The sequence below is a fragment of the Cervus canadensis genome, chromosome 18, assembly GCF_019320065.1.
Source record: "Cervus canadensis isolate Bull #8, Minnesota chromosome 18, ASM1932006v1, whole genome shotgun sequence".
In the NCBI taxonomy this organism is placed as follows: Eukaryota; Metazoa; Chordata; class Mammalia; order Artiodactyla; family Cervidae; genus Cervus; species Cervus canadensis.
This window is the reverse complement of record NC_057403.1, coordinates 14,925,057-14,939,337: the sequence shown is the minus strand read 5'-3', so window position 1 is coordinate 14,939,337 and position 14,281 is coordinate 14,925,057. Positions and strand designations below refer to the sequence as shown.

The 14,281-nt window shown below is 43.8% G+C and overlaps 1 non-coding gene across 1 annotated transcript; it reads right to left on the bottom strand.

Annotated features, from left to right (window-relative positions):
• Nucleotides 1-7,089: 7,089 nt before the first annotated feature.
• LOC122421830 lies at nucleotides 7,090-7,225 on the bottom strand. The gene has a single exon (XR_006263639.1). It is a non-coding gene; the product is annotated as a small nucleolar RNA SNORA7 (small nucleolar RNA).
• Nucleotides 7,226-14,281: the final 7,056 nt, after the last annotated feature.

Below are 14,281 nucleotides of genomic sequence, written 5' to 3'. Positions count from 1 at the left end.
GTGAGTGCACTTGCCTGGCAGAACCATCTCTTCACCTTTGTTGATGTGGCCAGATGGCTCTAAGTCCCACATGGGAAGATATCATTTCTGATTGAGAAACATGTGTGGGGGCAAGAAGCTATATCAAACACTACTACTGTTGGGATGGGTGAACTCAAGAATGACATGTGTTCTCAAGGAACTTACGGCCCTAGCAGAGCAGAGAAAATCACATCATGAAATAAAATAGAGACCGATGAACAATCTTCCCTTTTCTGCTTCTCCATCACCCAGACCCTTCCCCATAATACTATATTCCCTTTGTTCTAGTCTATATTGTAGAACTTGAGCGATTTGACCTATAAGGGTGTCCCACGGCCTGGATTTTTCTGGCCAAATCTTCCTGGTCCAATGGTCCTTGGTCTTTATTTCCTGCCAGTTGACAGTAAGGTCTGGAATTGGTTCAGATGGTTATACCTAGTATGCTTCCTGTTCATTTTGTAACATTTTATTTCATTTTTTTTTTTTTAAAGTTCCCATCTTCAAAAAAAAAAAAAAAATCATTACAATAGAAGCTTCTGAGTATGACCCTCCCCACCCTGGAAAAAAAAAAAAAATGTGGTCTGTTTTGCAAAGAAAAAGAGAGGGTACTTTGGTCTTGTCAGGAACATATTTTCTGAGGAAATGGCATTTACCTTTAAAAGGATACACAGGGTGGTGATTAGCTAGCTAAAAGCATTCCAGGCAGAGTGGATCAGGCTGAGAGCCCTCTTCAGAAAAGAAATAATGGACAGTGAGTGGGCTGACATCTAACAAGACAGAAGGGTAATGATGATGCAGAGCTTACAGGGATACAGTTATTTAAGTCCCTGTAAGGGCTGGTAAGAATTTGCCTTTACAAGGACTTTGGTTCCATTAATGTGTTTTTTTTTTTTTTTTTTTGAGCTGGGTTTAGGTCAGGATAATTATGCGCGTTTTGAAAAGAACATTGTGGTCTAGCTCCAGAGCAAATCCCGGAGAGGCCAGAGTGGATGTAGGGCAAGTGCAGAAAGGGATGCTCACAGAGCATCCTCCTCCAGGTGAGAAGCTGCCTCCCAGTGAGATGCAGCAGGAGGAAGCGGCTTGTTTGCAGGGTGGATCCTTTAGCAGCTGCAATCAAGGCCTTTAAGTCTGAAGAATGGGAGTGTGTATGAAAGGAACGCGAGTGTATACAACAGGTTACGGATGCAGATCAACAAGCCAAGTTTGACCGAAGTGACCTGCACACGTCTCTGTGTGGGTGCTCAGTCGCCAATTTGTGTCCGACTCTTTGTGACCCCATGGACTGCAGCATGCCGGACTTCCCTCACCATCTCCTGGAGTTTGCTCAAATTCATGTCCACTGAGTCGGTGATGCCATCCAACCATCTCATCCTCTGTCATCCCCTTCTCCTCCTGCACTCCATCTTTCCCAGCATCAGGGTCTTTTCCAGTGAGTCAGCATTGCGCATCAGGTGGCAAAAGTATTGGAGCCTCAGTTTCAGCATCAGTCCTTCCAGTGAATCTTCAGGGTTGCTTTCCTTTAGGATGGACTGGCTCAATCTACTTGCAATTCAAGGGGCTCTCAAGAGTCTCCATCAGCACCACAGTTCAGAACCACCAGGGGAACCAGCAAATGCTTTTTGGATTTAACTGTCACCATAGTATTTTTCACTTTGAAGTACAACCTCAATGTCTCAGCAGTTTGGTTTCTCACTGTTTTTTTTCCAGCAGAACGAGTTTCACTTCCACGGACTATTTGTTCATATCTTTTGCCTACTTGGGGACACATATTTCCAAAGATATTTGATCATTTGTTTGGGGATGTACCCCAGTCCCCTCTGTTCACAAGAGGCTGATCTGAATGATTCTAGCATCCCCTTATTTTATGCCACCCTCACTCACCCTGACTATAACACCATAAAATTGGAATTTTTTTTTTTTTTCATTGTGCTGTGTGGAATGCTGGATCTGAGGTCTCCAACCAGGGATTTAACCCTGCCTTGATAGTGAAAGCAGAGTCTTAGCCACGGGACCACCAGAGAATTTCATTCCTTTCCTGGTCACCCCCATTTTTTAAAAAATGATTTTTTATTGGAGTATAGTTGATCTACAATGTTGTGTTAGTTTCAGGTCCCAACAAACTGATTCAATTCTTTTTCAGATTTTTTCCCCATATAGGTCATTACAGAGTATTGAATAAAATTTCCTGTGCTATACAGTAGGTCCTTGTTGATTATTTTATATACAGTAGTGTGCATATGTTAATCCTAAATCCTAATTTATATCTCCTACAAAAAGAAAATGCAGTTTTCAATATCCTCATTGGAAAAAAATGAGATTGGGCATAGTGGGAAAACTATGTAAAGTGACTGACATCATGGCTTACTTGTGAAAACCTTATCATATTAATCTTATCTCATTAATTGGTAGGCAATACTTTGGCCACCTGATGTAAAGAGTGGATTCTTTGGAAAAGACCCTGATGCTGGGAAAGATTGAAGGCAAAAGAGAAGAAGGCGACAGAGGATGCGATGGTTAGATAGCATCACGGACTCAATGGACATGAGTCTGAGCAAACTCAGAGAGATCGTGAAGGACAGAGAAGCTTGGCATGCTGCAGTCCATAGGGTCTCAAAGAGTCAGACGAGACTTAAGTGACTGAACGACAATAACAAACCTGAGGCCAAAAAAAAAAAAACAACCCAACAAAAACAAAAAAATACCAGAAGCCTCCAGTAGGTGGGGATAACAACACAAATTAGATCTGGAGGTCTCCGAGTGTAAATCCTGGCTTATAGGAGCTCCATGATTTTTAAGCAAGGGGCTTGACATCTCTGAGTCCTTAAGTCACTATGAGAACTGCATTAGCCATGTCCAGGATAAATAAATGAAAGTACATGATCTTTATGCACTGGGAATGAGGATTTGCTAAATAAAGCCATAATCTGAGCTACTTGCTCAGACTGAACCAGGGCTCAGTGAAATCACTGTGAGTCCATTTCACCCACTCAGCCAGCTTTCTGCAGACCAGCACCCACGCTGAATGATACCAGAGATGTGTCTGCCTTGGTGTCGGCTTTAAGGTGTTCCCATTTTGATGGAGAAGACAGTCACAGCCCAGGTGGCACAAACAACAGATTGCTTGTGTTGATTTAAAAAAGAACGCACGAAGCGAGAGTTGGGAGCCAAGGAAGTGTGCGCGCTTGTGATTGTCGCACAGCCGTGTCCGACTCTGTGCGACCCCATGGACTGCAGCCCGCCAGGCTCCTCTGTCCATGGGGATTCTCCAGGCAAGAATACTGGAGTAGATTGCCATGCCCTCCTCCAGGGGATCTTCCCCATTCAGGGATCAAACCCAGGTTTCCCGCATTGCAGGCAGATTCTTTACCCACTGAGCCACCAGGGAAGCCCCCAAGTAAGTTTATTTGGGGGCAAAATGAGGACCGCAGCTGGAGAGACAGCACCTCAGGCAGCTCTGAGAAACTGCTCCAAAGAGGCAGGGGGAAGGTCAGCTATGTATGTGATTTCGGGGAAGTGTATGCAATCAAGCACTTTTTTTTTTTTTTGCAAGTTTCTACTAGTCACGAGGAGCAGACATCACCATGTAGGATTTTAGTGCTTTCCTAGATATGGGGATATCCTAGATACAAGAACTGGGCTCATAAAATCAACTCCTGGAAATATCTTTCTGAAGACCTGTCCTGCCAGTTTTTCCTGGAGTACAGACTGCCTCCTTTTGTTACTCTGCTCGCCACACAATAGGCCAATGAATCTGAGAGAGGAGGTGTTGAGGCAAGGAAGAGATTTAATAATCCGAATCCAGCAGACGGAGAAGAGGGCAGGCTAGCACCTCAAAATCACCGTCTTATTGGGGTCTAGATGCCAGGTTCTTTTACAGATGTGAGAGAAAGAAGCAATGAGGAACTAAAGTCAAAAGGCACAATAGAAAGGGAGAGGAAGTGAGGAAGTACAATGGAAGGGTCTTCAGTCTTGCAAAACATCTCCAAGGGGATGTCCAGCCTTCCGAAGGGGTGTGTTAATCTGTCCTGTTCACAGGTGGGGAGGAACAAATTATCTCTCCGTGAGCTGAACAAAGGCACTTTAGTTTGCAGACAAGCAGAGGGGCAGGGTCCTCCAGGCAAGCCATTAAGTATGATTATAATAATAAAGGCAAGTCAAAGAAAGAGTTTCCAACCTGGAGTCAGAATTGGCCTCCTCTCTGCAACAGGTTCTGCTCTCCACCCTGAGCTCCTTTCAGGAGGTGTTGAAGGTCAGCAGCTGCAGCAGCATCGGATTTAATCCTTGCAGAGGTAGATGGCAAGTGCCAATCTGTAGCTGACGCATGTTGAGTCACAGATTTCACTCACTAAAAAGAAGTTTTCACTCCAAAATAAAGTCCTGGGGGTAACTGCAGACATGTGTCTTCCTGGGGGCTTACACCTCTTTCTCAAAATTTGTTTCTAGTCTACTTAGCCCCTCTTCTTTCTCCACATTCACCCCCAAATTTGCTTTCCTGTCCAGTTAGCTGATTTGTCAGCTGGGACCACACTTTGCCGGTGTCTCAGGGTACCCATCTGTGAAATGTGTATCTGCTACATGCTAAGTCGCTTTCAGTCATGTCCGACTCTTTGCGACCCCACGGGCTGCAGCACGTTAGGCTTCCCTGTCCTTCACCATCTCCCGGAGTTTGCACAAACTTATGTCCATTGACTCAGTGATGCCATCCAACCATCTCATCCTCTGTCACCCCCTTCTTCCGCTCTCATGGAGCTTCTATTTGAGAAATCAGGCTCCTGGCTATGAAGTTTCAGCTTTACTCACCAGCCCCACCATTCCAGCCTCATAAAATCTGGAAAAACATTCAAGAGGCAATTTCCTGGTGGTCCAGTAGTTAGGACTCCGGCTTTCACTGCCCAAGGTGCTAGAAGCCACAGGCCTTAGCCCCCAAAACAAAGCTTTTCAGATTAAACTTTTTATCCTGCGAATGTGAGTTTTAACAACACCTTTACATACCCCCACCCTACTATGCTTGCCTGTCTTACTTCCCTTTGAAATGGGGGCCCACATGGAATCCCAGAGTTCAGGTAAAATAATCTTTAATTCCCAAATTATCCTTATTTGTGTGTGTGTTGTTTGTTTTTTTGGACTGTGCTGTGAGGCAAATGCAAACCTGAGTTCCCCAACTAGAGATTTCAACCCGCACCCCCTGCAGTGGAAGCAGTCTTTAACACTGGACCACCAGGGAAGTTCCTTTTGTCCCCAAATTATATCTATCCCCAAATAAAAACAATTCAGCTGCTGAAGATGCAGAAAGAAATCTTAGATAAGCTTCATCTTCCTCCCCAGAAAACAGCTGCCCTCAACCACCTCCTGCAAGGGAAGTTTCCTGTAATTCAGTTGCCAAGGCAGAAGGCCATAGCCCGAGCATCAGAAGGCCCCACAGAACTTTCTGTACCCTCCGACTGAAGCCCCTATACAGCCTCCTTCAGTTCAAGTGTTAATTGCCCAGTCGTGTCCGACTCTTTGAGACATGGTGGACTGTGGCCCGCCAGGCTCCTCTGTCCATGGGCTTCTCTAGGCAAGGGTACTGGAGTGGGTTGCCATTTCCTTCTCCAGGGGATTTCCCAACCCAGGGGTCAAACCCAGGTCTCCTGCATTGCAGGCGGATTCTACACCATCTGAGCCACCAGGGAAGCCTTATGTAAAAGTTTCTCTAGTTTCTCAATAGCGGGAGGTCCCTCATGCACTTGTTAATAAGCTTCTTTTCTCCTGTTAATTTCGCTGTTAGTTTTCTGGCCTTCAACTACTAGACCTCTTTGAAAGAGGAAAAAGTTTTCCCTCCCAAAGCTTTCTTTAGAATATCTTTCAGAGGATCTCAAATCAGGGGAGTCACCTGTACCATCCCCACCACCCAGTGGCCATATACAGCTCTTGGCTTTCTCAGGTTCTGAGTCCTTGAGCACGGACCCCAAGTACTAAGGGATTATATCTCCCTTTCTTACCAGTGAGTTAGGACCCAGAAAATAGATTTCAGCTAATACCTAATGAATAAATAAATTGCTCACAAGAAGTCTTCAGGAATAATCAGTGAAATTGGATTTTGGAAACTAAAAAAACTGCCCTTGTAAATCCTAAACAGATAAAAAAGAAAATGAGATTAAGCCCCACCCCAAACCTCTTCAGGATTCTAGTCATCCAAGAGGAATTCCCTGTTAAATGCTCTTTGTTCTATGTGTTAAAAATATCTTTTTGTACCTAGCTTATGAGACTCAGTTCTTTGAAGTGAGTTGGACATCTGAAACCTCTTTTTCAGAAGCTGTAATGCCTTGGAATATTTTCTAGACCTCTTCCCTGTCAATGGAAAGTCAGTCGATCTAAGAAAAAAATGGAAGACTTTATTCCAGCTGAATCTGAGGATCAGCAGGGCTCAGAAAATAAAGAATTCCTCTGCAATGCAGGAGACCCAACTTTGATCCCTGGGTCAGGAAGATCCCCTGGAGAAGGAAATGGCAACCCACTCCAGTATTCTTGCCTGGGAAATCCCAAGGACAGAGGAGCCTGGCAAAGAGTTGGACAGGAACTCTTTAAATACTTAAAGAGTTTAAATATGAACAGAAGCAACTCATACACACACAAGACTAATCTTGGTGGGTCCTGTGACTCCTTACAAGATCTTGAAGGAATTCTCTTTGTTTTGTTTTGTTTGCCTTGCTGCAAGACTCTCAGGATCTTAGTCACCCCACCAGGAATCAAACCCATGCCCCTTACAGTGGAAATGTGGTCATAACCATTGGACCACTGGGGAATTTCCTGAGCTTCAGATTTAACTGATCATCCTGTATTTTGCCTGGTAACTTCAGACTAAGGAGGTGAATTTTTTTTTCCCACCTGTTTTTTTTTTTTTTTTAATTGAAATAAAGTTGATTTACAATGTTGTGTTAATTTCTGCTGTATAACAAAGTGACAAAGCTATACATATATATAAATATTTTAAAAATATTCTTTTCCATTATGGTTTATCTCAGGATACTGAATACAATTCCCTGTGCTATTCAGTACGACCTTAATTCTTTTTTTTTCTTTTTCTTCTCTTGTTGCAGAGTGTCTTCCAATCACCAGATACTGAGCAAACTGGGAATGGAATGGGTACCTCTGCCAGGCTTTCCCTCCTGACTCCGAAGCCGGCAGAATACAAGCCATTCTCCAGATGCGATCCTGGGAGCTTACCTTAATTCTTAATTAATTAAATTTTAAAGAGCTAAGCATGGCTAATGGTTATTGTGTTGGAAACACAGAGTTGATGGTAAAAATGAGTCCAGAGGGCAGATAACAGGACCTAGTTATTGAGATGGTTCCCAGGGCTGAGCAGAGAGGTCCTTCCTGGCCCATCCCTTCCCTCCCTTATCTCCAAACCTTCATCACTTCAGCATGTTCTTTCTCTTTTTTTTTCTTAAAGTACATCATCAGTAAAAACCCATCTGAGTGTGGAATCCTAGAATAAATGGTATGGCTCTGAGTGTTTAACAGTGCAGGTTCTGGAACAAGTAACAAAGAAAAAAAAATCCACTGGACACTTGTTAAAAGTTGGTGAAGACTTGGGAATTCCCAGGTGGTCCAGTGATTAGGACTTCATGCTTTGGTCCTTGCCCCCCACACCATGTTCTCTGCTTGCCTTTTGCCTGTGGAACACTGTAGTCAAAGAATAAGTTTGATCAGAGAAGGGAGAAATGCTGAAACAAAGGAAAACAATCAAAGAGGACTAAATAATAATGTAGTCATTAGACATAGTCAAGGACCTTTAGTTCCCCCTCAAGAGCTATAGACAATATTCTGAGCCATATCCTGTGAGCTGTCCTATAGACACCAAAGCAGCAGGTGGAGAAGTTAACTATAGGGCGACCTGACTGCACCCCGGACATGAGCTGCCACAATTCAGAGAATTGGCTGGAAAGAAGTGGGAACAAACGGACCCTGAAACTGAAGATTAACTGCAACTAACACAATCAAGCTGATTCTGCTCAGACCACTGATGACCAATTTGAAGCTGACTGTTGGAGATGACTGTGCTGTTTCTGCATGTAGCACCACCCCCCATCTATAAAAACTCTCACCCCCTTCTTGATGGGGGGGGGGGTGAAGTCCACCACCCTCCCCCAACCTAGTTGCCAGCATCTGAAATAAAGCCTGGCCTGATTATCTGCTGTTGAGTGGCAGGCAGCCAGACCCCACACACGCTTTCGGTAACACTTTTTGCCCAGGGCCCAGGTTCAATTCCTGGTCAGGGAACTAAGATCCCACAAGTGGCACAGTGCAGCCAAAAAAAAAAGGGGGGGGGGATACAGATTAGTCAACTGCAAATTGGTGCTTGACTCTACAAGGGTTAAATCATGAGCTGCTGCAGCTGTTGCCCTTCAACACGGCTTGAAAGGAGCTCTCAGAAAGGAGGCACGCTGTGCTCAGTGGAAAAACTGGCAGGACAGGTCTTCAGAAATTTAAATATTTTCAGGAACTGATTTTATGAGCCCAATTCTTGTATCTCCTCATATCTAGGAAAGCACTAAAATCCTTCTTGGTGATGTCTGCTCCTCGTGATTAGCAGAAACCTTCTGCAGGAAAAAAAAAAAGAAGTGCTTGATTGCATAACTTCTCTTCCCCAAAATCACATACATACTGACCTTCCCCCTGCCTCTCTGGAGCCATTTCTCAGAGCTATCTGAGGTTCTGTCTCTAGACTGCAGTCATCATTTTGTCCCAAATAAAACTTAACTCGCAACTCATATAGTGCTTTCTTTCTTTCTTTCTTTTTTAAGTCGACAAGAGTTAACAGAAACAGACTAACAGATTTAGAGAAGGAATTTATGATTACCGGGGTGGGGAGGAGGGGGAAAGACAGACTGGGAGTTTAGGATGGACACGGACACACTGCTATTTGAAAACAGGTAACCAACAAGGACCTGCTGTATGGCACAAGGACCTCTACTCAAAATTCTATGATAACCTAAATTGGAAAGGAATTTGAAAAAGAATGTGTGCTGTGCCCAGTTGAGTCTGACACTTTGTGAGCCCAGAGACTAGAGCCCCCCCAAGCTCCTCTGTCCAGTGGGATTTTCCAGGCAAGAAACCCGGAGTGAGTTGGCATTTCCTCCTCCAAGGGGTTCTTCCCAACCCAGGAATTGAACCTGGGTCTCCTGTATTGCAGGCAGATTCTTTACCATCTGAGCCACCAGGGAAGCCCATGGGGATTGAGACTGGGCTCAAATTCAGGGAGTAAGAGTCAACAGCAGAGTGAAGGTGAGTGAGTGGATGGAAAATTACCAGCAGGAGACCTCATGGTGCGGGGATGCTTACTAACTTGCTTAACAGGATTCCTGCTGAAAGCAAGCCAAGGCCTTAGACATCAGGGGTGTAGGATGAGGAACTTGATCAGAGATCAGAAGTTATCAGCTATCAAGGGTGGGGTGGAGACAGGCAGATTTTTTTTTTTTATTTGCGAAGATTGGACGGGAGGGCCACGGGCAGGTCAAGGTCAAGGTGTAGTTAAGAGGCTGGAGGGGAGCCTGACTCAATCAGGCTTAAGTCAGAGTATAGGTCAGTATTGTCCAGAAGGAAGAAATGTGCCTCTACTCTTCTAGGTTCTCTTGTTCTAAATTGACATGAGACCAAGAATTCCCTGGTGAACCAGTAACTGGGACCCGGTGCTACCACTACAGGGGGAAGACTGGGACACGACTGAGCGACTGGACAGCAATACATGAGGAGCCTCAGGGAAATGGAGTAACTAGCCAGAATGGCCAAAACCTTTGCCTTTACAAGCCACCTTCAGCTAAAGACAAAAGAAGATGCTGAGGCTGGTGGAATGGGACTTGAGAGAAGGTCAATTCACATGGAGATGGAAAGCAAATCAAACATTTGCTTGGGCTGGGCTGGGACAATGGAACACAGAGGGGAGTCTGATCTCCAGGCCTCCAGGTTCGTCCCCATCTTGATACACACACACTTGCCACATAGTCTTTGTAGACGTCGCTGGTGGTAGCTTTATTCTGGGAACAGGTTCTCTCTTTTCTTTTCATGTGTAAATTTCTTAATTTTTGGCAGCACCTTGTGGGATGTGAATCGAATCTGTGCCCCCTGCATGGGAAGCTCAGAGCCTTAACCACTGGCTGCTGCTGCTGCTAAGTTGCTTCACTCTGTGGGACCCCATAGACGGCAGCCCACCAGGCTCCTCCGTCCCTGGAATTCTCCAGGCGAGAATACTGGAGTGACTTGCCATTTCCTTCTCCACTTAACCAGTGGCCTACCAGGGAAGTCCCCAGGCTCTCTATCTAAACTCTTAAGGCAGTTCACTTGTGTCCGACTCTTGCGACCCCATGGACCGCAGCCCATCAGGCTCCTAATCTAATCATGAGAAAAACAGGAGACCAATCCCAACAGAGGAAGCAGGTGTCTAACTGACCACATAATCCCAGTTGAAGCACATTCTATACCAGAAGGCCTCAAAACTGTCCCCAAATAAGAAAAGCCCGAGAAACCCTCACAGCCAAGTGGAACTCCAAAGAAAAAAAAAAACCTAAGGAAATTCGAATTAACCATGGATCACAGCTAATAATAATATTGGCTTATTAAATGTAACAAGTTTGTTGTACTAATGTTCTAATAGCAAAACTAAGGAAATACAAATTAACTATGGACTTCAGCTAATAACAATAATGATATTGGTTTATTCATTGTAATAAATGTGTTCTACCAATGTACTAATGATGTATTTTAAATTTATCTTTGTAGGTATGAATTATTTTCAAATTCTTTTACCATCTAGGTTATTATAGAATACCCAGTTCTCTGTGCTCTGTTTGTTACATTTAAAAAGTCAACATTATTATTATTAGCTGCAGTCTGTGGTTAATTCAGCTTTTCCTAGTTTTTTTTTTTTTTTTTTACACCTTAACCTAATGTCATTTTCGGTTCCAGCGTCCCACTCAGAACATCGCATTACATAGTTGTCATGTTTTCTTGGGCTCCACTTCTCCACTTGGCTGCGAGGGTTTCTCAGTCCTTGTTGGAGTAATAATGGATTTATGTAGAGGGGAAACTGGGAGCAGGCATAGTGGAAACTATACACATTGCAATTTCTCTGTAAATCTAAACTTGTTCCAAAAGGAAAAGTTTCATTATTTTATTTTTTTAAAGTTTCTTTTTAAAAAAAGAAAAAAAAAAGCTGTAAATTAAAAAACTGTTCTGGCTCAGTCATTTCTTAGAAATCCAAAGAATGAGAGTAAGCCCCACCCAGCCAAGCCCCCACCCCCAGGGCTTTCATAGTAAATTTGCCATTATTAAACAGATGTTTGCCTACTCTTTGTGTGCTGGTGATATTCAAAATACTCTCTGAAACAGCTATCGAATCTCATTCTTTGTGCTGAATGAGGGTCTGAACATCTTTCCTGAGGAGAAGAAAGGAATTTTTGCCCTCAAGTCCCCTTTTTCTTTTCATATTCCCACCCCTATCCATTGCCATTAGCTTTTAAATCAATTTCTGCAGCCTGGCCCCAAGAAATCTGTCCATCTGCCCCACAGGTAGAATTTGCAATTGAGGGAATAATGAGCTCGACCTTGGCCCTGAGCCTGCCTTCCAGGTCTTAGCAAAGAATCCTGCTAAATCTCCCCCCACCCCCCCCCACACACCCTTGAGAGCTAATCACCTCTCATACCAGATCAAGTTCCTCTCCCCCCATTTAACCTCTGAGTCCTTGACTTGCCTTAATGAGAATCCTATTAGACTCACTTAGTAAGACCCCTCCTCACTTTGATATCTCTTCTCAAGGATTTTGCATCCACTGACCCCCTTACTCAACACTCTGGCTGCAAATCCCCATTTCTCCTTGGAAAAGACCCTGATTCTGGGAAAGATTGAAGGCCAAAGGAGAAAGGGATGGCTAAGGATGAGATGGTTAGAAAGCATCACCAAGTTAATGGACATAAATTTGAGCAAACTCCAGAAGATAGTGAAGGACAGGGAAGACTGGTGTGCTGCAGTCCCGGGGGTCACAAAGACACAACTTAGAAACTGAACATGTAATGAGAGATTCTCTCAATCCATCTCCCTCATTGAGAAAGTTTTCACCCTGAAAGAGTCCACAACAGGCCACCCCAAACTATGCAGCTGTGTTTCTACTAGATAAATTGATTAGTGAAGTGGTTTGCAAGACCTTACAAGATTTGCCTTCAGAGTCCCCCGAATTAAAACTCCTGGGACTTCCTGGCGGTGGTCCAGTGTTTAAGACTCCATACTTCCACTGCTCTGGGCATGGGTTCCATCCCTGGTTAGGAACTAAGATCCTGCATGCCATGTGGGTGGCCCAAAAAGAAAAAAAAAACTTCTGACTTTGCTTCCATCTAAAGCTGAGGCAAACCCATGTCTTCTCAGTGTTAATTAGCAACAGTATCAAACACATTCGAACACCTCTGACACTTGGAAGCTCATGACTCTCATACCTTCCTCCCTCTTATCAATTACATTCATTCCATCACCAGTATTTAGAATGGCCATCCTCACAGGCTTCCCTGGTGGCTCAAGATGGTAAAGAATCTGCCTGCAATGAGTCAGACCTGGGTTCAATCCCCAGGTTGGGAAGATCCCCTGGAGAAGGGCATGGCAACCCACTCCAGTATTCTTGCCTGGAGAATCTGAAGGACAGGAGCCTGGTGGGCTACAGGCCACGAGGTTGCAAAGAGACAGACACAACTGAAAGACTAAAACTTTCATCCTCACAAAGCTTGAATATAGATGGTAGACTAGGCAAAAAAAAAGTCATAAACACATATACTCTTTAAATGAATTTCTTATCCACACGATGTAAAGAACCCTGAAAGAAATGCAAAATAATCAAGGTGAAAACCAGGACAGAACACTTAAGACGCCTGACAAATATTCTCAATGAGGGCTCTGTGACTCGAAGCGCACCCCATCCTAAGTGACTGTGATCAACATTTGAAATGCCTCCCTAAGCTTTCCTCTTGTTTCTCAGTGGGTGTTACTAAAAGTAGAGGTTTGCTTTTTGTTTTTCAAATATAAAATTATCATTACACAGATTCACATTCACAGGGATTCTCGCAGTTTCTAAAGTGTTCTCCCAGACTCATTTTTTTTTCCAGTTGGCAGATTCATTTATTCAGGGAATATTTTCAAAAGTCTGTGATCATCCTAGCACTGGGGACACAGCTCTGAACAAAATAGAAAATGTCCTTCCCTCATCAAGGTTGCATTCTCATTTTGGAAACATGATAAAGAAATAAGCAAAGGAGCTTATAATATCGGCTAATTATGCATACATACCATGTACTCCAGACACAGCATGGATGTGAAAGTCAAAAATTATAATTTTTTTTCAAATATGCACAAACTTTGACACTTTCTGAAATATATTCATGTGTTCATGCTCATTTATTTTTTTTTTTTTGATTGGACGAAAATTGTTTTACAACGTTATATCAGTTTCTGCCATACAACAAAGTGAATCAGTCATAACTGTACCATTTTATTTATTTCCTGTATTTCTTTTGGCCTCGTCACATGGCATGTGGAATCTTGGTTTCCTGACCAATGATTAAACCCATGCCCCCTGCATTGGAAGTGTGGAGTCTTAAACACTGGACCATCAGGGAAGTTCCATGGAATTGCTATTTTAGAAAGCTGGATGGAGGAAGTGTCCTTGAGGATGCATGATTCAGTGAAATCAGGAAAGAAAGCAATTAAAAGAACTGGAAAATTCTGGACAAGTAGACCTACTGTGTATTGTGTCTGTATCATTACAACTCTCAAAACTTTGCTCTATTTCTTTCCCATAGCCTGCGATGTTCTAGGGCTTCTCTGATGGCCCAACAATAAAGAAGCTGCCTGCAACATGGGAGTCACAGAAGACACAGGTTCGATCCCTGGGTCAGGAAGAGCCCCTGGAGGCGGGCATGGCATCCCACTCCAGCATTCTTGTATCGAGAATCACATGGACAGAGAAGCCTGGTGGGCTACCTGTGTCCCAAGTGTTGCAGAGTTGGACACAACTGAAGGGAGGACTTAGCACGCATGTGATGTTCTAGCATAACTGCTTACTTGATTGGTTTTGAAGGCCATACTGAGTATCGCCTATACTCAGAGGTGTCCAACTCTCTATGTGATCCTTTGGACACAGTGTAGCCCACCAGGCTTCTCTGTCCATGGGATTCTCCAGACCAGAATCCTAGAGTGGGTTGCCTTTTCCTTCTCTAGAGGATCTTCCCGACTCAGGCA